The sequence below is a fragment of the Gymnoscopelus braueri genome (genome assembly GCF_963280865.1).
Source record: "Gymnoscopelus braueri genome assembly, chromosome: 8".
NCBI classification, from domain to species: domain Eukaryota; kingdom Metazoa; phylum Chordata; class Actinopteri; order Myctophiformes; family Myctophidae; genus Gymnoscopelus; species Gymnoscopelus braueri.
The window spans coordinates 43,081,799-43,106,744 of record NC_137609.1 but is presented as its reverse complement, the minus strand read 5'-3'; the positions used below and the strand labels follow the sequence as shown (position 1 = coordinate 43,106,744).

Sequence of the window (24,946 nt, the reverse complement as noted above, 5' to 3'; positions counted from 1 at the left end):
TAACTCCATCCCGAGTCCACTGCAGCCAAAAACCAGAGCGTACGGTCCATGCGTTAGATCGCGTATTTTAATAGCTTTTTTTTATAGATCTGACGTTCATATCGACAGAAACCTCTCCACAGTGTTTTTGTACCAAACGGGCCTCCGTAGTGTTTACAAACTGACTTGGATGACGTCACGGGTGAAATCTCGTCTCGCGAGACTTCCGGAGGTGGCGCATCTTAACACAAACACTGTGGAGGGTTTTCTGTCGATATGAACGTCAGATCTCACCCCCCAAAAAAAAGCTATTAAAAGGTAAGAAAAAGGTAGTCCAGAATTCCCCTTTAAGCGAAAGACAGAGAGAGGAAAGACAGGGAGAGAAGCTGATGTCATGGCAGCCACGGCCCTGGAGCCATAAGCTTGTTAGCGGCGCTGGATCACGTAATGACGATGATGGCTTGACAGACCTCTGGTCCCTCTCTGACAAAGATAACACACGTAAATGGATTGCCTCTGTCCTCTGGCAACCTTAGCCGGGTGCCAGAAGAGGTCCACCAGAGAGCCTCAGGAAGGAGATTCTCTTCTCTTGCATCAGAACAAGCATCTAAGGACGCTTGAGTGCTGCTGGGTGTTCTATGCTATAAGGTTTCACTGCCGTTTGCTCACCGCCGCCTCCAGTGTTGATTTCGTCGACTAAAACTATGACAAAAAAATGTTCGTCGACTACCTTTTTTCACTGACGAAAACTAAATAAAAACTAAATGAAAATGACTAAAACTAAGACTAAATACATTGACAATTTCGTCAACAAATAAAAACTAGACTAAAACGTTAGTGAGGGACGAGTGGAGAAGAGATCCAGTAGAACTAAAAGACCAGTCATTTTATGTTTGGTTGCACTCAGGTGTTGCACTCTGAAAATAGCAGATCTACAAGCTCACAACGCGTCGCGCTGCGACGCGTTGTGAGCTTGTAGATCGGCTATTTTCAGCATGCAACCAAGTGTAAAATCAACCATTACGACGCCATCAAGGCACCGCCAAAATACATTTTAGTCGACCAAATCAACTGTAGATTTAGTCGACTATAATCTTATGATATTTAGTCGACTAAGACTAGACTAACAGTAAAACATTTCAGATGACTAAAATGGGACTAAAACTAAATGGAATTTCATTCAAAAGACTATGACTAAAACTTAACCCATTGATACCTGGAACGCATCTGTGTCACTTTTAGATTTCTTTAAGCTATTCAAAAATAGCAGATATACAAGCTCATAGCGCGGCACCGAGTGCCGCGCTACGAGCTTGTATATCTGCTATTTTTGAAAGATCTCGAAAATATTTTTTTTTGATTTTTTTCAAAAAACTGTTTGATTTAGAAGACATTTCTAGAATCTTCTCAGGTCTTAATGGGTTAATCAAAATTTGCTGTCAAAATCAACACTGCTCTGGAACCGCATGTACCGCCTGCTCAGATTCAATAGCGTCGAAGGAGATTCTTTCCTCCTGTGTCCGCCCACCTCCGTGCTCCCTCTCAGTTTTCACGTTGTCTCAGTAAGCGAGAACAGATTGTTTGACCACACCGGAAACAGACAGTTCCTGTGTGTTGGTAGAAACGTAATCTGCATCGGGCATCTTTTAGTCGATATCTAATCGTCATCCGCGAGGATCATCGAGAAATCCTTTCGCAGCACTTAGCCCATTAAGACCTGGAACTGTGTCATTTTTAGATTTGAGCTAAAAAGCATTATTTTACACTTTGGCTATTCAAAAATAGCAGATATACAAGCTCATAGCGCGGCACCGAGTGCCGCGCTACGAGCTTGTAGATCTGCTATTTTAGAAAAATCGTGAAAATGTGTGCAAATCTTTGAATAAATATATTTTTAAAGCGAACATTTTTAACTCAAATCTTTGCTTCTGGGGGTCCCTGGAACAAAATATTTTGATGGGGGTCCGCGGCCAAATACATATAATTTTGGGGGTCCTTGACATGAAAAAGATTGAGCACCACTGATATAGAAACATACGTTTTTCAGAATACTGTTGAGATTTAGGAGACATGTAGAATCGGCTTCAGGTCTCAATGGGTTAATAGAACTCTTCTGTCTCGAGCCAAGATGAACATCCATGTGTCAGACAAATAACGTATTTCCTGTCTCTCTCCTCACACTGACTAAAGCACCGGATCTGAGAGCGACACGAACCACCACACATCAAAAGAAATGCACAGGCTCATTGCTAAATATCGAGTGTGAATGACCCTTGTGGGTCCATATATAGCCGGTAAGAAGGTACGGGTCACTTTAGTTAAAGTGAAAAAAGACATTCAGACATTGTACCGTGCAGGTGTCCCCAGTCTCATGGTATCTGTATATAGGGGGGAGAGAGTCAGCGAGCACCAGGAGTTTTAGGCAGTGGTGGAAGAAGTACTCAGATATTAAACTTAAGTAAAAGTAGCGATACCACAGGTAAAAGGCCTGTGTTCAAAATGTTACTTGAGTACAAGTATTGGCATCAAAATATACTTAAAATGCCAAAAGTAAAAGCACTAAATGTTTGAAAATAGCAGATCTATAAGCTCAGAACGCGTCGCATCGCGTTGTGTGTGTGTGCGTGTGTGTGTGTGTGTGCGCGTGTGTGTGTGTGTGCGTGCGTGCGTGTGCTCCTGCTCCAGCAAGCGATCGCTAGGCCTGTCACAATTATTACATAATCACCTGATCGCAATGTTCCAAAATTCAATGCCAGAAACACAGTTAAATCACTAATCGCATTTATTTGCAAAATGCAAAAAGTAAAACTAAAATGCCATGATGGTGATAGCCCTATAATAGGTGATTGCTTAAAGGTGAAGGAAAAGAGGCATGACAAGAATGGATCACACACACACTTTACAGCAACTCTGTGAGTGTGACTTCACCCTCTGGACTCGCTCCAAGTCTCCCACTGGTCCAAATGACATCAGCTCCATTGTCCCTGATCAAACACTGAGTCAGGAGGAAGCTGTTTCTGAAAAGGTGGAAGGAGTTCAAGTGTTTCTGGGACTGACAGTCCAGTGGATGGAATGAGGAAACTGTTGTTGCCACTTGCCCACGTCGTGCAGTTTTAGTACCACCGTCTACAATGCCTCTGTGTGTGTGTGTGTGTGTGTGTGTGTGTGTGTGTGCGTGTGCGTGTGCGTGTGCGTGTGCGTGTGTGTCTTAGTAACTAGTTACTAGTAACTAGTAACTAAAGAGTCTTTTACTCTTTAGTTACTAGTTACTTTGCAGATACTTTGCAGATACTATAAAACACACATTAACCACTTTAGCCCTATTTTATACCTAGGCTATTTGAAAATAGCCGATCTACAAGCTCACAACGCGTCGCATCGCGACGCGTTGTGAGCTTGTAGATCTGCTATCTCAAACATTTTGGTACTTTTACTTTTGGTACTTTAAGTACATTTTGTTACCAATACTTCTGTACTTTTACTCAATTTTTTGTAAATTTTGAATTCCGGACTTTTACTTGTAACAGAGTACTTCTACATTGCAGTATTGATACTTTTACTTAAGTAAAACATTTGAGTACTTTTTCCACCACTGGCGTGTGTGCGCGTGACTGTGTGTGTGTGTGTGTGTGTGTGTGTGTGTGTGTGTGTGTGTGTGTGTGTGTGTGTGTGTGTGTGTGTGTGTGTGTGTGTGGGGGTGTGTGTGTGTGTGTGTGTGTGGCTGGGTGAGTGTTCAACAGTCTCTTAGGTGACCAAGACAAGCTGTCACACTCTAACGAGCTCTACATTCCGCACCTGAGTGGACCCGACTACCCTGAATCATACTTTTGGGATTCAGTTTTGTAGGTGCTTTTTTTTAAATGTAGGTCTGACGATTATTCCCAGCCGTGTTAGTTTGACCAGCTCAAATTGTAGCTGACACGACCTTGACTGCGGTTTTTTTATGGGTTTGATTTGGGCTGTCTGACAATGCACGACGGAGGGGGTCTGGAACGCATAACTGCACAAAGTTCACATAATCAGAATGGGATTAAATGTGAAGAGATTTGGGTTAGCAGTGAGGGCCATTAGTGCCTACTTTGCCAGTTGATATTTAGCCACATTAACCCTGGCCCACATTTTGGGCATGTCATTCTAGGTGAAAACTTGCGATGCGACGTGTTGTGAGCTTGTAGATTTGCTATTTTCCAGCTATACCGTCGTATGACGAAGTATAACACATGGGCTTAAGTGGTTACATATGATGAGATTCGGGTCGCTGCTGTGCGGGGCATTAATGCCTACTTTGGCGGTTGATATTTAACCTTTCAATAAGAACACGCAGCGGGAGTCTATTTGGCTCATTCTACATTATAAAAAAAGCACAGCAGGTTAACCCATTGAGACCTGAAGCCGATTCTACATGTCTCCTAAATCTCAACAGTATTCTGAAAAACGTATGTTTCTATATCAGTGGTGCTCAATCTTTTTCATGTCAAGGACGCCCAAAACTAAATGTATTTGGCCGCGGACCCCCATCAAAATATGTTGTTCCAGGGACCCCCAGAAGCAAAAAATGGAGTTAAAAATGTTCGCTTTAAAAATATATATATTCTAAGATTTGCATGCATTTTCAAGATTTTTCAAAAATAGCAGATCTACAAGCTCGTAGCGCGGCACTCGGTGCCGCGCTATGAGCTTGTAGATCTGCTATTTTTGAATAGCCCAAAGTGTAAAATAATGCTTTTTAGCTCAAATCCAAAAATGACACAGTTCCAGGTCTTAATGGGTTAAGCATTCGGCATCCTCGTCGGTCAACCATTAACCAGGAAGTGCATCGCATCCTACAGCACACACAGTGCTGCTAAAAGAACACTGGCTTCTGCTAGAATCCGCACACGATGAACTACTTATAAGTAAGTGTATTCTCAGAAGACAATTACTTTTGTATTAAGGACCCTCGCCCCCTAAGGGGCACAGAGAGCTTGCAATATGATCGCGGAATGGTGGGTCAAAGTAGGTATACGTATTGTTGGAATTCCTCCTCGCAAGTCGCAAGAATAGCACAAGGCTTCAGGCAGTGGCAGTTTGTGGTGTGTTAGTGTGCCACCAACGCACACGTGTGACAGTGCAAGTGTATAAGGTTGCACGAGAAAGTGTGCACACACACCTCCGAATGCGTGTTTATCCCATTGAGACCTGAAGCCGATTCTACATGTCTCCTAAATCTCAACAGTTTTCTGAAAAACGTATGTTTCTATGTCAGTGGTGCTCAATCTTTTTCATGTCAAGGACCCCCAAAATGATATGTATTTGGCCGCAGACCCCCATCAAAATATTTTGTTCCAGGGACCCCCAGAAGCAACGATTTGAGTTAAAAATGTTCGCTTTAAAACAATATATATTCAAAGATTTGCACAGATTTTCACGATTTTTCAAAAATAGCAGATCTACAAGCTCGTAGCGCGGCACTCGGTGCCGCGCTATGAGCTTGTATATCTGCTATTTTTGAATAGCCTAAGTGTAAAATAATGCTTTTTAGCTCAAATCTAAAAATGACACAGATCCAGGTCTTAATGGGTTATTTAGGCTAACAAAGTAGGTGAATCTGTTTGGCTGCACATTGTCTGCTTTTGACAACAAAACCTCAGTAGTCATAAATCATCCTTCAGGGTCGACTGATTCTGTGTGACACACTGAGAGAGACCTGACCTGGAGCAAAATTCCAAATTTCAACTGATTATAGTGGGTTATAAAGGAATCAGTGCGGATGTGCCCAACTGAATCTCCTAATGGTCACATGCGCACACACACACACACACACACACACACACACACACACACACAGTGGTGGATAAAGTACTCAAATTTTAGTAAATAAGTAAATACTTTACTTAAGTAAAAGTACCAATACTGCAATAAAAAAATACTCTGTTACAAGTTAAAGTCCAGAATAAAAAAATTACTTGAGTAAAAGTACAAAAGTATTGGCATCAAAATGTACTTAAAGTATCAAAAGTAAAAGTACTAAATATTTGAAAATAGCCGATCTACAAGCTCACAACGCGTCGCGATGCGACGCGTTGTGAGCTTGTAGATCTGCTATTTTCAAATAGCCTATGTATAAAATAGGGCTAAAGTGGTTCATGTATGTTTCATTATATCATAATTTATATCTGAAAAGTAACTAGTAACTAAAGTTTTCAAATAATTGTAGTGGAGTAAAAGTACAATATTTGCCTCTGAGATGTAGTGGAGTAGAAGTAAAAGTATTGGAAATTGGAAATACTCGAGTAAAGTACAAATACCTCAAAATTGTACTTAAGTACAGTACTTAAGTAAATGTACTTAGTTACTTTCCACCACTGCACACACACACACACACACACACACACACACACACACACACACACACACACACACACACACACACACACACACACACACACACACCAATTCACTGAAGAACTGGGACCCAGCAGGACTGGGGAAATAAGATTGAACGCTCACAGGCAGCATATTATGCCTGATATCATAATAGTCATGATTATGCTTTTTTTCCATTCTGAATCTCTTGTAAACCAGTCTATAACTTTCAATTATTGCCATTATGAAAATTATTATTTCAATGTTCAGTCACTTCAGTGCTCAATATTCTCTGCATCACTGTATGCTGAAAACACACTTTGTCACATTAGTTGATTAAATTAACAAGTTGAAAAAAATCCTCTAATCAACTAATCGATTGGTCGGAAAATTCCTATGACTATTAGTCAACTGAGAATTTCTTTAGTCAAGGAGGACAGCTTGAATGTGCAAAGGATCCCTCCTGAGCTACATTCTGCACCGGAGGAACAAAACAAAACAAAAAAAACATGACAGCATGACAATATGACTACAAAAGTATGCATGTGTGACACAACCAGAGGCGCCACACTGACAAAAGATGGCCAGGCTGAGGAATGTAATGAAAGGAGAGAGAACGGAGAAAGGCCATGGAATGTGTGAAAGAAGAGATCACTCTATGACAGGATGATGGCGAGGACAAACATAACAGACCAAAAAAAGAAGCAAGAAACAAACAACCATTAACCTACTTCTTGTTCAAGAAAGGTGGACTGGGTCGACATAGGCCTCACCTCCAGTCTCCCTGACTCAATTTCTGACAAGACTATAGGAGTCTCCAAGCCCCCGCTAGCAGTCTCTAGACTAGAGGTTACCCCCCAGGTGGTCGTTTTTGTTGTGATATCATGTTTGTGACTAAAGCGTTAGATGGAGAAGTTTAATGACAATCTCGCTGTTACATCTTGAGATCGTGAATCAGTAAGTTTCCTTCTCAAGAGAACATGAATGCACTCAACAAGTTTCACAGCAATCTGCCCATTAAATGTAACTCCAATACCTTCAAAAACATATGTTTAAGTTATGCACAGTAATGACACTGCAAATTGTCAACCGTTTGCTATTTAGACTCGATTTTTCTAAATATATTAGTCTGCACTGACAGAGTTGCAAATTCTCAATTGTTTGTTGTTTCGTCATGACACTGAAATTTAAGATGCTAAAATAGCATTTTAATACCAATAATATTATTGTGGTATTCTTCTCTATTCCATTTATTTTCAGGTCAGGATACCAATTTTATCCAGTCAGGAGAGAGAAATCAGATAAACAAGTGAAATTGGAAGTGATGAAACACAAACAAAAAAAGAGCAGTCAAAATTGGAACTGGAACAAATTGAAATGATCCTTGAGGCAGTCCACATATCAGCTGACTGACTCCATGCCCGCAGTATATATATGCCCTCTAGTTACATAATCCAATATGGTCCGGACTATAGACTCATAACACATGAAGTTCTTTACCCACGGTGGCCCCAGAGCCACCCATTGTGTTGACCAGGACATGGCCCGACTTCCCCCTGCAGCAAAGAGAGGGTGTTCTGGGTAGTTTCTCAGAGAGGACGCGGCCTCTCCAACAAAAGACTTATGTTACACTGCATCACCGCCATACGTCCAGTCACAGCAGAAGCTCTCATTATGGAGGGACTTTATCATTTAAGGCCCCCGACCCCCCAAAATGATCATATTTATGAACTGGGGACCCCCCACCCTGATAAGCACTAGGAATGTAGGAGTTGAGGCATTCAATTTTGTTTGACTCGGTTCCACAGATAAATATTGTGAAAATAGCAGATCTACAAGCTCACAACGCCTTGAAATTTATTTTTTGCAGTAATGGTCTTTTTCTTTTCTTTATTGGTATCAAAAATGTCTTAAAAGTCCTTAACCCATTAATACCTGGAACGCATCTGTGTCACTTTAGATTTCTTTGGCTATTCAAAAATAGCAGATATACAAGCTCATAGCGCGGCACCGAGTGCCGCGCTATGAGCTTGTAGATCTGCTATTTTTGAAAAATCTTGAAAAAAATATTTTTAGATTTCTTTCCAAAAACTGTTAGGATTTTAGAAAAAAATAAGAATCGCCTCAGGTCTTAATGGGTTAAATTGTCACTTCACTGTCATCTAGGGACCCCCCCCCCCAATCATGTGGGGACCCCTCTGGGGGTCCTGGCCCCCAGATTGAGAACCACTGATTTAACTGACAGCGATGATAGTAACTAGCTGCTAGGCGGTGAAACGCTGCATACGAATGTACTTGAGAAACATTACAACAGCAACTAACGAATGAACTGGCTCAAATATTAATTACATTTGATAAGTGAATGATTAGTGCATTCAGGAAATTAGAATGAGGAGATTAGGGGAAAAAAAACTTGATGAACTAAACTGTTGTAAATTGTGTAGATTATGGAACAATAAACCCCCTGTGCCACAGCAAGCCTCTAGTCCACAGCATTTGTGCTGTATGCATGCCCGTTACAAGATTTTATTGAACTGGGGTATTTATGCAATGTATTACGATTAAGGCAAGTAATTCCAGCTAAATGCAGGGCAAACTGACGGCTAAAGGACTTATCACAACTTACACAAAGTGTTGTTGCAAATAGAGACTATACTGTATAACAACATGACATTGTTCTTTCGTCTCCCACTTGCCGCTGTTACACACGTGTGCTCACTGCTGACTATTAGACTTGAAATAAGCATTACAGTACATGAAACTCTGAAGAAACATCAACCATACTGTACTGCTGTTAGATATAGACCCCTTAACAGACGACGTCACACTGGTTGCAAGCGATAAGAACCGGTATTGCGCGCGCAGGTCCAGCACCGAGGGTGCGTTCGGAAATTGCGCACCGGAGCGCACTCGCCTATTAGTTTGTATTGGCCATTGCGCTCATTGCTGTATTTCCGAACGCACCCTATGTTGGGAATTGATTGCATGAAACAGTCACCTGTGTGTTGAGTCTCAATGTTGGTAAACAAATAATTGGTCTATGGAATGCTGAGCGCTTAACCCACCTGGGTTTCTCTCTCCTGATTGGATTAAGACCTGAGTCCGATACTACAGATGCCTTCTAATCTAAACCAGTAGTTCTCAGACTTTTTCGTGCCAAGGACCCCCAATGATAAGTGTTTGGCTGTGGACCCCCATATAAAAATGTTTTGTGCCAGGGACTTTTTTTAAAATATTTTTTTTTAACACAAATCTTCTCTTCTGGGGAGAAGAGAAGATTTGTGTTAAAAAAAAATCTTTAAAAAAAATGTACAAAAAATAGCAGATATACAAGCTCACAGCGCAGCATGAAGTGACATGCTACAGTATATAGATACAATCTAAAATGACACATATGCTTTCCCGGTTTTAATGTGTTAAACACAGAGAGACAGTCCATACACTGTAGAATCACCGTAGAATAGAGTTCATTTAACTCTAAAAGTTAAAAAAATTTACCCTTAAAGGATCATTTTAACATTTCAGAGTAAAACGATGTCTTCAACTATCCTATAATCATGTCTACCTACCACTGCCCTATTTGTATGTCCTATATTAATTACAGTACGTCTTCCATGGTCCTGTCCTATCCTTCTACTGTAAGCCTCTGTTATCCTTGTACCATGTGTGTCTTAGCACCTGTATTATTAAACCCGATAAAATGTCTGCAAATGTATTATACTTGGCAGCCGCGGTCATTCTAACTCTGATCCAGGATGTAAATGTGCCTCGACTTGACGTCCGTATGATCCTACGCCAGTTTAATTTAACACAGTTCTTTCTTATCAGATGAAGAAAGTGTGGCCCAATTCCCACAGCGCACAAACCAACGTTTCACAATGTGTTAGCACAGCAGTAGCCTGTTGTTGGTTGTTTCATAAGTGCTTTGTCATCTGCGGCTGCAGCAGGAGAGACTCAGTGGCCTTAATAGGTGGTGCAAGAATCAAGGTCAGTTAGTGTCTGTGCTTGATACACATTCACACACACACACACACACACACACACACACACACACACACACACACACACACACACACACACACACACACACACACACACACACACACACACACACACACACACACACACACACACACACACACACACACACACACACACACACACGCAAGTGCGTACGCACATACAGGGTTTTATCAACCCTACCATCTTTGTGCGGACCAAGTGCCACTTATGGTTTATATATTTATTTCTTTTTGGCTGGTGGGGGTGTTGGGGGAGGGGGGTTTAGTGAGTAGGCTGTACTTTAGTGAGCTCTGCTGTTAATTCAAAGAAAAGAAAACACGTATCTGCACCTCAATAACTACAAGCCACAAAGTATTTGTTGTTTGTTTGATCCTCTCCAGCTTTTTAATTTCTAAACTCCTCAAAGACCTATCCTATGCACAGGTATGGACCTCTTGATTTGACAGGTCCCACCGGGGGATTCCAAACCAAGAAATCCTGTCTCTGTTGTGGCACTACTACTGAGATAGATGTGGAATCCTTTGTCGTCAGCGCTGGCACCTCCATATACGTACTGTATGTGTGTGTGACAATAAAAGGGAAATCTACGGGCCCAGATGGATTTCCAAGTGAATCTTTTTGCAACATTTCACACACATTCTGAATCAGTGTTCATTTAACCACTCTATACTGCAGTAGGTTCGCTAGTAGTCTACACCAAATATCTTTGCCGAAAATAGCCTATCTACAAGCTCACATCTGCTATTTTCGCCAAATGTTAGCCCCAGAATATAGGGATGCTAGGGTTCAAGTGGTTAAGTAATAGGACACAAGAGGGAATGCTTTATCATGGTTATTGTCACGGCTGTGCTGCCGTGTAGGGCCGTCACAAATACAAATTTAAGTTGACGATTAAGTGTCACACAAATAATTGCGATTAACGATTTAATTGTGTTTGGCACTGAACATTGGAACATATGAATACAATTTTAATTTGTGTTTGGTTTTTAGGCTTCATAATCACAAATTGCACAGGGCTGACAAATAACTTAAATATACACAGAAATTACTGACACATTTAATCTAATTTTAGAGTTAAAATAGTCACATAGTTCACAAAAATGTATGAACGTTTTTCAACATGGAAACGATTATGACGATTATGCAAAATAATTGGCCATCTTTGCTTTCAGCCCTTTGCAATTCAAAATAGCTCCTCATTGTTTACCGACCGTTACTATAGAGACAACGTAACACCAGCTTGACTGTTCCACAATGTATCATAAAGTGATACTTTGACCGGTGATTTACCCGTTCACCTTGTGTATTGTGGTTATTGCTTGGCATGTCTCCGAATGCCTCTTGGCCAATCACAAGGTGCTGTGGGAACTACCTGTTGTATAATCGGCCATATATATTTCCATTTAATTATCTCAGCCGGTCTGTTACGACATTCAGCGTAATAATTACACTCTCTCTCCCTCTCTAGCGTAAACCTTCTCTCCAGGCACAGGAAGTTGACGTCCTGGACAGGTTACAATACAAAGCGAAGTAGTTCAGCCTCTCTTTACGCGAAAACGAAAAGTTTTCCAGGGGTGATCGGGAGAGAAAAGGGAAGACGGAGAGAAAGTGTGAAAGAGACAGGGAGAACAAACTTGAGACTGAGAGTATGCCTGTCCGTGACTGTTTGTTCCTAGTGAGAATCAGTGGTGGAAAAAATTAAATAAAAAAATAACTTTTAAAGTATCAATACTGCAATGTAGAAATACAATAGTTAAGGTCCTTACACACCGGGGGCGATTTTTTCATGCGAATAATATATTTTTTTAAAAACCTTATAAAGTCAATGCAAGCTTCCACATTAGTTTCACGGAGCGTAAAAGCGTCTTTTATTTATTTGGGCCGAGTCCGAATTTTGCGTATATTCGCATAATCGCCGGTTGTAATGACCTTTACAAGTAAAAGTCCGGAATAAAAACATTACTTGAGTACAAGTACAAAAGTATTGGCATCAAAATGTACTTAAAATACCAAAAGTACTCATCATGCAGAAATGTCTGCATAATTTTCATTTCACAAGTTTTCAAAAAATATATATTTTGAAAATAGCAGATCTACAAGCTCACAATGCGTCGCATCGCAACGCATTGTGAGCTTGTAGATCGGCTATTTTCAAATGGCCAAAATGTTTATAGGGCTGAAGTGGCTAATGTATGTTTTGTAGTAGCAATCAAAATCTACAAAGTAACTAGTAACTAAAGTTTTCAAATAAATGTAGTGGAGTAAAAGTACAATATTTGCCTCTGAGATGTAGTGGAGTAGAAGTAAAAGTATAGACAATTGGAAATACTCCAGTAAAGTAAAAGTACCTCAAAATTGTACTTAAGTACAGTACTTGAGTAAATGTACTTAAGTTACTTTCCACCACTGCCAATAGCCAATAAAAAAAGCCCTGGCCACATGGCTCTTCAGGTCACACACCTGACACAGCGCATCATGTGCCAGAGGGCACTCTGTCCCCTTGTCGTACCTTATCATAGACAGTTACATAGCTCGGGTGCTTGGCAGTGAGACAAGGATAGGAATGTGCATGATAAGCAAAGTTAGCAGAGGTAATGCAAACAGCTCTTTGTACACATCGTGCTAGTCCTGACAAAAAAACACTTAACCACTACATTTTCAAAAATAAATCAGTTTTCAAATCTGTTGTGAAAATCTAAGTGTCGATCTACTGTTTTCAAAATATTTTCAAAAATGTTTGCAGATTTTGTTTTACAATTTTGCCTATAATGACATAAAATGACTATGGGACGCCAGGTTGACTTGAAAGTGGTTAAAAAAAGGGAGAAAAAAAAGAAGCTAAATCACTCAAATGTTATCCCCAAGTCACAGATTATTCATAAATCAGTTATTTAACACTGAGATTGTGTGTTCCTGAAAATAATTATATAATTAAAAGTTACGCAGGTCAGCAAGTATGTTAATGAGGGTGTAAGTTATATTTTGTGTTAAATAGCTCTACTGTACTGTATAGTCCGATCAATCATTGCTATAGTGTCACTAGAAGGGATCTCACCATCTAACCAGCTCTTTAGTTTACAGAACATACATTTTCAAGTCGGGGTACCAATTCTATCCAATCAGCAGAGAGAACGCACGCACGCACAATACCCATAAAAGCCAAATTAAATAACAGTTACATAACTGCTGAAGACAATGGTGTCCAGTTATACAATCGTATTATCATTCTGAGCTGTGGCACAGGTACAGGGACCAATAGGTGACTGAATTTGAGAATGTAAGCGATCTGGGCCAATTATTAAAAATGTCACTTATGCCAATTGAAAGAAATGATTTGACATTCAATCCTTAATTGCGTAACATTGTTTTGTTTCTGCCACATAGTTTAGTAAAAATATTCCAGCGAAAAGAAGTGCCAAGTCAAGTTGACCCACCAACGTGCGATGAGTTCACACAGGAAGACGCTGAAACCTGGTTGCATTTACCTGGTTGCACTCCGTGACACAGGTTTCTTTCCACTAGCCCTTGGGGGGCCCCGAGTATGACCTAAGAGTAAAATGGCCGCCGTGTGAATTTGGTCAACAGTCTCTCGAGTTACTCAAAAACAGATGTCATTGTAGTAAAGGGGCTACGGTTATAGCCTTGTGGTGTACAGCTATACCACACAATGGGCCCTTCATGTGACAGACACAGAAACCTCACTCCACACCAATACTCAGTCTTTTTACCATCAACGCACTCTCCCGCTCGCTTTGAGACACTCGAACCAAGGCAATTATGAGTGGGTTTTCTGTCCGTCTCTCGTCAATCAGTTGATGGATAGACCACAGGTTTACAAACTGGGGGCCGGGGGGGCCCACAGCCCCTGGGGGCACCATGGGTGTACATTTGGGGGTGATTTGAAAATTTGAATACAAAATGATGTAAATTCAAATTGTCATTGTTATTGTAAAAACCTTTATTTTTGGTTTGTTTTGTTTGTTTGTTTTTTAAGCCATTTCACATTAGGCGGGCCGCAGCCAGAGGCTACAGGTATTTGGGGGGTCCTTGGCATGGAAAGGTTTGGGAACCCCTGGCTGGGATTAGACGATACTTCTCAAAAGTATGGAGTTTATTGGCTCAAAGTCTGTGGAATGAGTTGAGAATCAATCTACCTTAGGGGATTTTGTGGGATCAAAAAAAGGTTGATCTATGTAATGCAGCAATGTGCATTTAGTGGCAAAACCACACTATAATATAAGCTATACAGGGTGGCTGCGTATCGACCGGTGTGGTTACAGACATACGGACAAAACCCTGTTTTGATGGGTTGGCATTCTGCCACGCCGTCAAAATAGGACCCTGTGCTGAACCTTTAACTTGCCATCGTATGTAACCAATTTAAAATGGTGGAGGAATTCACACAAAAAAAACTTCAGAATGGGAGAAAACGGACACTTCAGAATTATTACATCCACACCCCCAAACTGTCCCGATAAATCAAAATCTCCTCTGCAGTCGAGAAAGTAAATACTCCCTCCGCAGCCGAATTTGACCATTTGTACATCATTATGCCTTCAGTCAGGGCTGTGTGTAGAGCAGTAACTGACTCACCAAGGTATAAATCAAATATGTGTGTTACAAATATGTGTGTTACGTGGCAGGCACACTCCCCTGAGATCGTTATATCACCAATCACCCCATTGACTGACAGATCTCCTCTATGGCCTATTTCTGGCGAACAGCAGTGGTGGAAAGGAACTTAGTACGTTTACTCAAGTGCTGCGCTTGAGTCCAATTTTGAGGTATTTGCACTTTACGTGAGTATTTCCAATTTCCAATACTTTTACTTCTACTCCACTACATCTCAGAGGCAAATATTGTACTTCTACTCCGCTACAATTATTTGACAACTTTAGTTACTGGTTACTTTGTATATTTTGATTACTATTACAAAACATACATTAACCACTTCAGCCCTATATACATTTCGGCCATTTGAAAATAGCCGATCTACAAGCTCACAATGCGTCGCATTGTGAGCTTGTAGATCTGCTATTTTCAAAAGATTTGTATACATTTGAAAACTGTGAAATGGGACATTCTGCATAATGAGTACTTTTACTTCTTGTACTTTTAAGTACATTTTGATGCCAACACTCTTGTACTTTTACTCAAGTACATTTTGAATTCCAGACTTTCACTTGTAACAGAGTATTTTTATATTGCAGTATTGATACTTTTACTTAAGTAAGAAATGTGAGTACTTTTTCCACCACTGGTGAACAAACCTATCCACATTACCTCATATTTGAGTTGGATACACACACGCACACACACACACACACACACACACACACACACACACGCACACGCGCGCACATACAGTACATTCTACAGAGTTACTGACCTCTGAGGAAGTGAATGGATGACAGAGGAGGCTCATTCAGGCGTACAGCACCTGCTGCTCTGTGGTCATCATCATCATCATCATCATCATCATCATCATCATCATCATCATCATACGCGTGACATCATGTCTGGTGGTCAGAGAGAGAAAAAGAGAGAGTGAGGAAAACGAGAAACATGAGACCTTTAAAAAGAGAAATCCACGAGAGGAAAAGTAGGTCAACTGTTATCCACTCATATGGGCTGATGAAAGGGAGCCAGAAGGATGTCCACAGAATGACAATAATCTCTTCTTTTATACCTGATATGAAGCCTTCACAACAGCACGACGACAAAGGAGCTGTCTCTCGACACCCGATACGCCGGCCTGTGTGAACTGGCAGTGGGCGGCTAAACGACAAGGACTCTGAGACAGGAAACAGTGTCCTGGTGTTGTTGTGCCAGATTTGCATTGCAAAAACGCACAGAGAGAGACTGGTTTGTTGTGGACTAATCTCTCAAGAACAGCTTCTGCACTGCGTTGGAATCTGTCGGGGAGGTTCGTCATAACGAGTGCGCATTCAGATCAGGAAGTAGGCAGCGCTTTACCCAATCACATGTAGTGGGCGGGATTCACATGTCCGTCGATCTTTCCCCCTCGAAACAAACCGAAACTAATTTAACAATAGCGTCCGCGGAGCAGACAAAACCACGGAAATATATTCACATTTTAACTTACTCTTTCATCATAGAAACAAGTGGTCTTATAACCAAAACGATCCATGTTCTCTGGGAGAAGTGGTGTTAGTGTTCCGTGTAGAAATATTGTTAGTGGGAATGAAAACATAGTCGCACCACTGGAAGTGATGCGCTGAAGGTGCATCACAAACACCGGTTTCCTTGTGCTCTGGTGTTACGTTATCGTCCGCCCAGAGCCAACAGACATAGAACAAACAGCAGAGGGCGCTGTTTTTCATTTTCAGTTGGCGATGGGTTCCCAGATTGGTTGTGGACAAACGGTCCACTTCTATACCTCCCCAATCGACCCCAAGATGGCCGCCGCTGTACTAGCAAGCAAGTGGTGGAAGAAGTACTCAAATGTTTTGCTTAAGTAAAAGTATCGATACTGCAATGTAGAAGTTCCGGAATTCAAAATTTCCTTGAGTAAAAGTACGAAAGTATTGGTATCAAAATGTACTTATAGTACCAAAGTACTAAAATGTTTGAAAATAGCAGATCTACAAGCTCACAACGCGTCGCGATGCGACGCGTTGTGAGCTTGTAGATCGGCTATTTTCAAACAGTCTCTGTATAAAATAGGGCTGAAGTGGTTAATGTATGTTTTATAATGTAATAATGTATATCTGCAAAGTAACTAGTAACTAAAGTTTTCAAATAATTGTAGTGGAGTAAAAGTACAATATTTGCCTCTGAGATGTAGTGGAGTAGAAGTAAAAGTACTGAAAACTGGAAAAACTCAAGTAAAGTAAAAGTACCTCAAAATTTTACTTAAGTACAGTACTTGAGTAAATGTACTTAGTTACTTTTTAGAAAGTGATCGTCTCTAAAAAATGTTCACTGTACACTGACACTGGCTGCATTCACTCTCCACTGAAGTGACCACTAGAGAGATAAGACAGTGGAGGCCGCGTGGGGCTCACATTGTAGAGGCCGTGTGGGGCTCACATTGTAGATGACCTACATTCCGAATCCTGCCCTGCCTTCTATACTCTCTGTGATGGTATACGCATCTGAGATTAATGTATTCCTTATGCCAGGAACAAATTACCCTTTTTTTCTCTCCCTGCACCTCCCACTCATTCCTGCTGGACATAATAACGGTTACAAAACAGCATGTACGGTCTAACTTTCTTTAAGAGGGAAATCACCTGTGATTCTAAATCCTTGGGGTGGACTTGCAGTAAATTCCTTACAGAATTAAGCGGTAGGGAAATTCCTATTACAGATATTTGCTTGCATGGTTTCACATAAGGCTGGTTCATTCAGTGATACTGAATGTGTCCATTGATCCCAGGTCTTCATTCAACTCTGGCTTTGTTAGTATTATATTTATATCATGTTACAAGTGGTTCTCAGACTTGGAGGAACCAGGGATATTTTTTGGGGAAGATCTACTGTATATTGGATATTCAACTGTCAGACCATCTACGTTCTAATGCCAGGGGTCTTGAACGAGGGGACCCCTAGGGGGTCTTCAGAGCTAGGGGGGTAAGATTCATCGAAAACACCTGTTCTTGGTTCTAGTGACTGATATTGCCCTTCTAATACGTGAGGGGGCCGTATTTCTTCAATTACTTTTTTCATTTATTTTATTTTTCATTTTTTCATTTTTTTCATTTTTTCATTTTTTCATTTTTTTATTTTTTTCATTTTCCAAAAATAAATGAAAAGGGTAATTGAAAAAATATGGCCCCCTCATGTATTAGAAGGACATTATCAGTCACCAGAACCAAGGACGTGTGTTTTCAATTAATCTAACATGGTTACGTGTGAAGTTACAATGGGTTTGTAAAGGAAGGGGGCGTGTCTGATAAAATGAATATCAGATATCTAAATGCTGAAGAAAAGCAACTTAAAAAATGTACGGGGGTGCACACAAAAGTCAGAGTAGACGTTCAAATGACCCCTAACATGTTTGAAAGTGAAATATCCCTTTAAGCGTTGTAGTTTTTAACATAATATTTGACAAACAATATTATTGTTTAAAGAGCAGTGTCTCAGGTTTGGACAGGATTTTTTAATTGGCCCACATTTCCAGTTGCAACACCAAGTGTAACCTATAGTGTACATTCCTTGGGACATTTTGGCAAACCAAATATTGGAATAACACACTTTTAAAATGTGCAGTAGTAAACATTAGCAAATTCTGACCAATGTATCTACCAAGAAGGTAGGTCATTGGATGACCCTTGACCCAGTGTTGTGAGTGAGTGAGTGAGTCAGTCAGTATTGCCACAGAACCGTGCATAGGAACTACAAACAAGGGTTTAAATCTAGTCCAATAATAACAGGGTGAACAGACAGAGTAAATATGCTCTCCTCCAGCAAACTGCCGGACAGACTGTAGGACGGTGGTTCTCAAACTTTTTCACATCAAGGACCCCCAAAATGATATGTAATTGGCCGCGGAACCCCATCTCAAAATATGTTGTTCCAGGGACCCCCAGAAGCAAAGATTTGAGTTACAAATGTTAGCTTGAAAAAATATATATATATAAGATTTGCACAAATTGTCTAGATTTTTCACTTTACCCTCATAGAGTGCCGCGCTATGAGGTTAAAGTGGTTAAAATTTGTTGTGATGCTATATTAACACATTTAGCTGAGGACCCCCTGGAACCCCCCCAAGGACCCCTGGGGGACCCCGGAATCTCTTTTCACAATCTTAAAATAACCATTTAAATTAAGATTGCACTTTATTTCCTTATGCAGACTATCTTCACCCCTTACTTATGAGTTCTGTTACACTGCACAATTCTCAATTTTTCAAACCTATCTTCATATTATATGCCTAATTATCAGTTATGACTACAACTAAGTGGGTAAAGGCAAATAACAGAACAGCTAGAACGTCACTTTACTGTAAAACAGCCTTTAAAGCCCGGGACACTTATGCCATTATCACAATATTACATCCAAAAACCCAGATTATATATAGTCTTATAGAATCAATATATTGCCATGTGATGGCACGTCACATTGTCAGCATGTTGCCTAGCTGAGGGCACCCATGGCACCCTTTTCGTCTGAGAGGTTTGACTTGACCTCCAACAGACGTATGATGAACTAGAAAAAGTGCTCCTCGGAGCACAGGTCTCCACCAGGTCAGGTACGTTATTGTGGCCTCCTGGTGGCGCTATAATAGGCCAAAGTGAAAAGGATGCCATTTCTTCTTAGGCCTTTCACGGCAATCGGACACTGCATTCATGATTTGAGGCAAAAAGGTGTTTTGCTAAATTAGACCTGCTGGTGGCGCTATAACAGGCCAATGTGAAAAGGGTGGAAAATCGGACAGATCTGGGTTGATCACATGACTAGAGATACTGTGTACCGATTTGCATGACGGTTGGAGAAAATCTGTAGGAGTACAAATCGGCACAAATCGGCCTCCTGGTGGCGCTATAACGGGGCCATGTGAAAAAGTTGGGGCAGAGGTTCTGAATTGGCATCCAGGGAGTGTGTGTGCACAGTTTCGCAGCGACCGGGCCAACGGTGCCGGAGATTAGCTGTCCGCAGACGGACAGGACACACGGACGGACGGACAGGGGGCAAAACATACTCTCTCGCCATGCCTTGCGGCCTGGCGGAGACAACAACACCATTCAGACCTCAAGGGGGTTGAAGCAGACTGCTTCGAATCTGGCACCAACCAGGCAACAGCAATGGATCACTGTTTTGGAAAATAACCTCTCACCTGGTGACTTCAACAAAAGAGTTGTTGAAGTCACATTATACGGCTCCAGAGAGGGTTCCAGTGTCTTTATAATTACAGAGTCCCACCCACGCCCGGAGGCTACAGACTCCGGTCTTCACAGTTATCATCCTCTCATTTGTATCTCATTTTTAGCATCGCCTGCGAATGCCGGCTTTGGCGATCGAGGAGTCAAGTGGTTCGTAATCTCCCCATTGTGTCGAGGCTGACACCGTGGGTTAATTTAGATGGGAACATGGGGAGTGAGGCACAATGGCTACATTTTGGAACATGTTGTTGTTGTTTTTGTTCCCCAAAGGTTTATCTGCCTCAGGCCAGGGATTAGAAGGAGACAGAAAGCAAAGGCTGGAATGAGAGGGAGGTTAGACTTCAATAATAAATCACCAGAAAACAGCTCCCTGGACTTTGTAACCTAGAAAAAAGTGATGGAGAGAGAGATGCAAATGTGGTGTTATGGGTAATGTGTAATGGTCAATGGTGGAGGAAGTACTCAGATATTTTACTTCAGTAAAAGTAGCAATACCACAATATAAAAATACTCTGTAACAAGTAAAAGGCCTGTGCTCAAAATGTTACTGGAGTAAAAGTACTAAAGTATTGGCATAAAAATATACTTAAAGTACCAAAAGGATAAGTACTAAAATGTTTGAAAATAGCCTATGTATAAAATAGGGCTAAAGTGGTAAATGTATGTTTTATAATATAATGATTTATATCTGCAAAGTAACCAGTAACTAAAGTTTTCAAATAATTGTAGTGGAGTAAAAGTACAATATTTGCCTCTGTGATGCAGTGGAGTAGAAGTAAAAGTATTGAAAATTGGTAAGAAAATTGGTAAAACAAATACCTCAAAATTGTACTTAAGTACAGTACTTGAGTAAATGTACTTAGTTACTTTCCACCACTGGTAATGGTGTTTGCAATGGACGAAGAGTACGGTTGTTGTAGGAAGAGTGTGGTCAAAGACAAGCCTACAGTGAACACCGGTCAGAAACAATCTATTGCAGCTATCAAAATAAAATAGTTTGAGATAATACATCTAGACTACAACTTTCTCCTTGAAACTGAAACCTAATGGTACATTACGTGACTCAAAGCAAGTTTCATTTCATTTCAAGTTGTTACACCCACGGATAACTGAAAGATAATCAGAGGGATATAAAAAAGTAATAAACAGAACAGTCCATTGTTAAACCTCACCTTATCAAAGGGCAATATTTGGCATATAACTTAGAGAATAAGAGCGCTACTCAAGTTTCTCCTAGTAATTATTTACCAGGTGCCTGGTCTAGTAAAGTCCTTTAAAATCTAAATAAATAAAAAGTGCCTGAAGGACATTTCCATGAGTGCTGGTAATCCCTGTCACAATATTTGCAATATTTCATAACATTAGTACAATGATGGCGTATAATTGTTTTATCACCCAAAGCATACTGATACGTCAGGAGCTCTACTGAACAAATACAAATGCGCACATTTGCACACGCAAACACACACACACACACACGCACACACACACACACACACACACACACACACACACACACACACACACACACACACAGTCACACACACGCACGCACACGCACGCACACGCACGCACGCACACACACACACATCAAGCTTCCACTTCCTGCTCTTCTCGCATGTCAGACTGCTGTAAATGCCTCTTTTATAAGCTAATATGACAGCAATATTACCGCCATCTAAAGTCTCAGTGACAAGCCCTCAGCCACACCTTTTCATCAGGGACCCTGAAACCCTAGACTGCCCCGTTACCACACCTGCTGCTGGCACAGAGAGGATGGAGGTACCTCGTACACGCCTCATACCCCCCCCCCCCCCTATAGACTCTCGCTGTCCCTGTTATTCTCTCTGCCTCCCAAACACACACACACACAGAGGAGGGGGGAAAAAGCCCCACGCTCTTTGTAGTCCCAGCAGTGGTTAAAAAAGCAACAATGTATGTTCCTTTTCTTCCTCTATTCTCTGTGTGTTGCAGGAAACCGGTCTTTTATTTCCACTTTGATGCAGGAGAGAGGGGCTTAGCTGCCCCACGCTGGGATCTTACGGGCAACCGTGGAGTCGACAGGGATTCTTTCCTCAAAGTGTGAATGAAGCCACACTTATTTTTGGATTTGAGCAAAAAACTATATTATTTTACACTTTGGGCTATTCAAAAATAGCAGATATACAAGCTCATAGCGCGGCACCGAGTGCCGCGCTACGAGCTTGTAGATCTGCTATTTTAGGAAATGTGTGAAAATGTGTGCAAATACATATACAGTATGTATTCTTTTCATTTTTGGGGGGTCCCTGGAACCAAATATTTTGAGATGGGGGGTCCGCGGCCACATACATATCATTTTGGGGGTCCTTGACAATTATGGAAACGTTTGAGAACCACTAATATAACAACATACGTTTTTTTTTTTAAACTGTTGGGATTTAGATTTAGAATCGGCTTCAGGTCTTAATGGGTTAAAAAAGAAAAAATATATATATATACACTTTGTCAACGAAGCGTAAATCGGGTTTTACTCGGGCAGAATACAAAATATACGTTTTGTGTGTTGTTGTATAAGATGACGAAGTAATTATGGTAAGATGCATTTTTCTTTTTTTTTTAATTTACATTTTTATCCCACGATTTTGTGACCCTATTTTTTACACCCAGTGCCAATTGTCTATGTAATCCTGGGCACTACCTTCCCTCAGCCAACCTAGGGAGGCCAGGGCTGAGCTCATGCCTCCGGTAAGATGCATTTTTCAAAGCAACTTGTAACCATCCCCAGTGCAAGGTGCTCTGACACAAACACACACACACACACACGCACACACACACACACACACACACACACACACACACACACACACACACACACACCCACACGCACACACACACAAACACAGCTCCTCTCTTCTCTTGCATAGCCATGACATATGACCCAGGGGACGGGGTATCACTTGAACAGACCTATAGGCCCCATACAATAGTGTGGGTGGGTGTGGCCCTGACAGATAACCAGAATGTTCCACACACCTTCCCCTCCCTTCTCATATGAGCCATAATGGTGGCTCTCTGACGGTAACTATTAGTTGTCCTCGTCGTGTCCTTCTCTCCTATTATAGGACCTGAGGAGGCCTTTCTGTCCCTCCCCCCCCCCCCCACGCACCTTGAACTGACAATAACTCAACAGCCCACTGACCGATGGCCAAGCCCAGATACAATGGAGAGCACCCCTCCGGATGGGGGTCCCGTCCCGTGGCCCGTACAGCACTGCCGCAGGGAGGAAACTAGATTAAAGGTGGAGAAAGGGAGTTGGAGAGCTTCTCTCTCTCTCTGTGTGTGTGTGTGTGTGTGTGTGTGTGTGTGTGTGTGTGCGTGTGCGTGTGCGTGTGCGTGTGTGTGTGTGCGTGTGCGTGTGTGTGCGCGTGTGTGTGTGCGTGTGCGCGTGTGTGCGTGTGCGTGCGTGTGTGCTTGCGTTCCTCAAACACAGGCTCTTTTCACTGCTACCCGTGTGCTTCCTGAGATAACCGTAGGTGGCTTCGCTATCTTTCTAAGGAGAGAGACTCACAATGCATGGAATGTCAGAGTGGATGCCGCGCACAAATCATCATCCACCCCCACTTTCACATCTTCCAGGTTACATAGCACTCTGTGGAACGTTTCATTTTCTATACCTCCTCCCTCTGTCAGTCAGGACTGCAGAGTCTCTCTCTCCAATCTCTCCGTCTAATATCTGGAAACTCACTTCCTCATATCCTAATCAATTATTTTGGTTTGCACCTGTTTCTCGTTACACTCAAACCTAAAGGAAGGAATACATTTTACTGCCACTAACATCCCTGTTCAGGGTTGCCAGATCTGCTTATTATAATTTCATAAAATACAAATTTAAGTACACAACGCGACACGTTGTGAGCTTGTAGATCTGCTATTTTGAAATAGCTGATGTATATGTTAAAGTGCTCATGTGGCCCATAGTCGCTTCTTTTGGGCTGGTTTTCCTAGACCTGGTTGCTTGTTTCTCTCACAGAATCTGTCAACACTGTCCCTGTTATCAACAGCACAGCAGGGTTATATTTCTATTTATCTCTCTCTTATCCAATGAATATAGTACCTGCCCCTCCCACTGATGGAATACCCATTAACCTCCACTGGAAAACACCACAATTCCATAGCTATTAGTGAGCTATTTATTTATTTTAACGTATTGGTATTGGTGCACATTCTGTCTTCACTGGATTCCCAAAGTCACACTTATTTATTGACTATTCCAGCCAATCAATGACTTGCTGTCGATACTTGATATAAAGAATGATAATAATGATAATGCACACAATTCTGCTCCAGCTTCACCCAGCTGATGGCTGCTCAGGGTGCTAAAGGGATAGTTCACCCCAAAATTGTTTTGTTTTTGTCGCATTCCTAAGCCAATAATTTGATGACCAGCGGACCGGGTAGGCAGTAGCCTCGGAAACCCTTTTTTTTTTGTTTCAAAAGAAAAAAAGCCTGGGGGAACCTTGCAGAAATTGTGGTTTAGGAGTGGGAGTGAACCTTGTTATCTCCTAACCAATCAGAGTGCAGAGGGGCGTCGCTCTAAATCTGGTGACGTCAGCGTGCTCCGTGCACAGGCCGGGGGGAGGGGAGGGGAGGGGAGGCGGGGACATAGATTGGTGAAGCAATAGGAAGCGGCGCTGGTACCGAGCGCAAGGCTTTGGATCCGCTCTTTCAGTCCTCTAGTCTAGGTAGGCAGCAGTGGTTACCGGAACCAC

General features: G+C 41.5%; 1 protein-coding gene across 2 annotated transcripts in view; it reads right to left on the bottom strand.

Moving 5' to 3' along the window:
- shroom1 (shroom family member 1) overlaps window positions 1–24,946 on the bottom strand; it is a 68,810-nt gene that overhangs the window by 32,459 nt on the left and 11,405 nt on the right. For both annotated transcript variants that reach the window (XR_013933662.1, XM_080436413.1), the window contains exon 2: window positions 15,737–15,866. The gene's annotated coding sequence lies outside the window, so the exon portion shown is untranslated. The remainder of the gene's footprint in view (window positions 1–15,736; window positions 15,867–24,946) is intronic.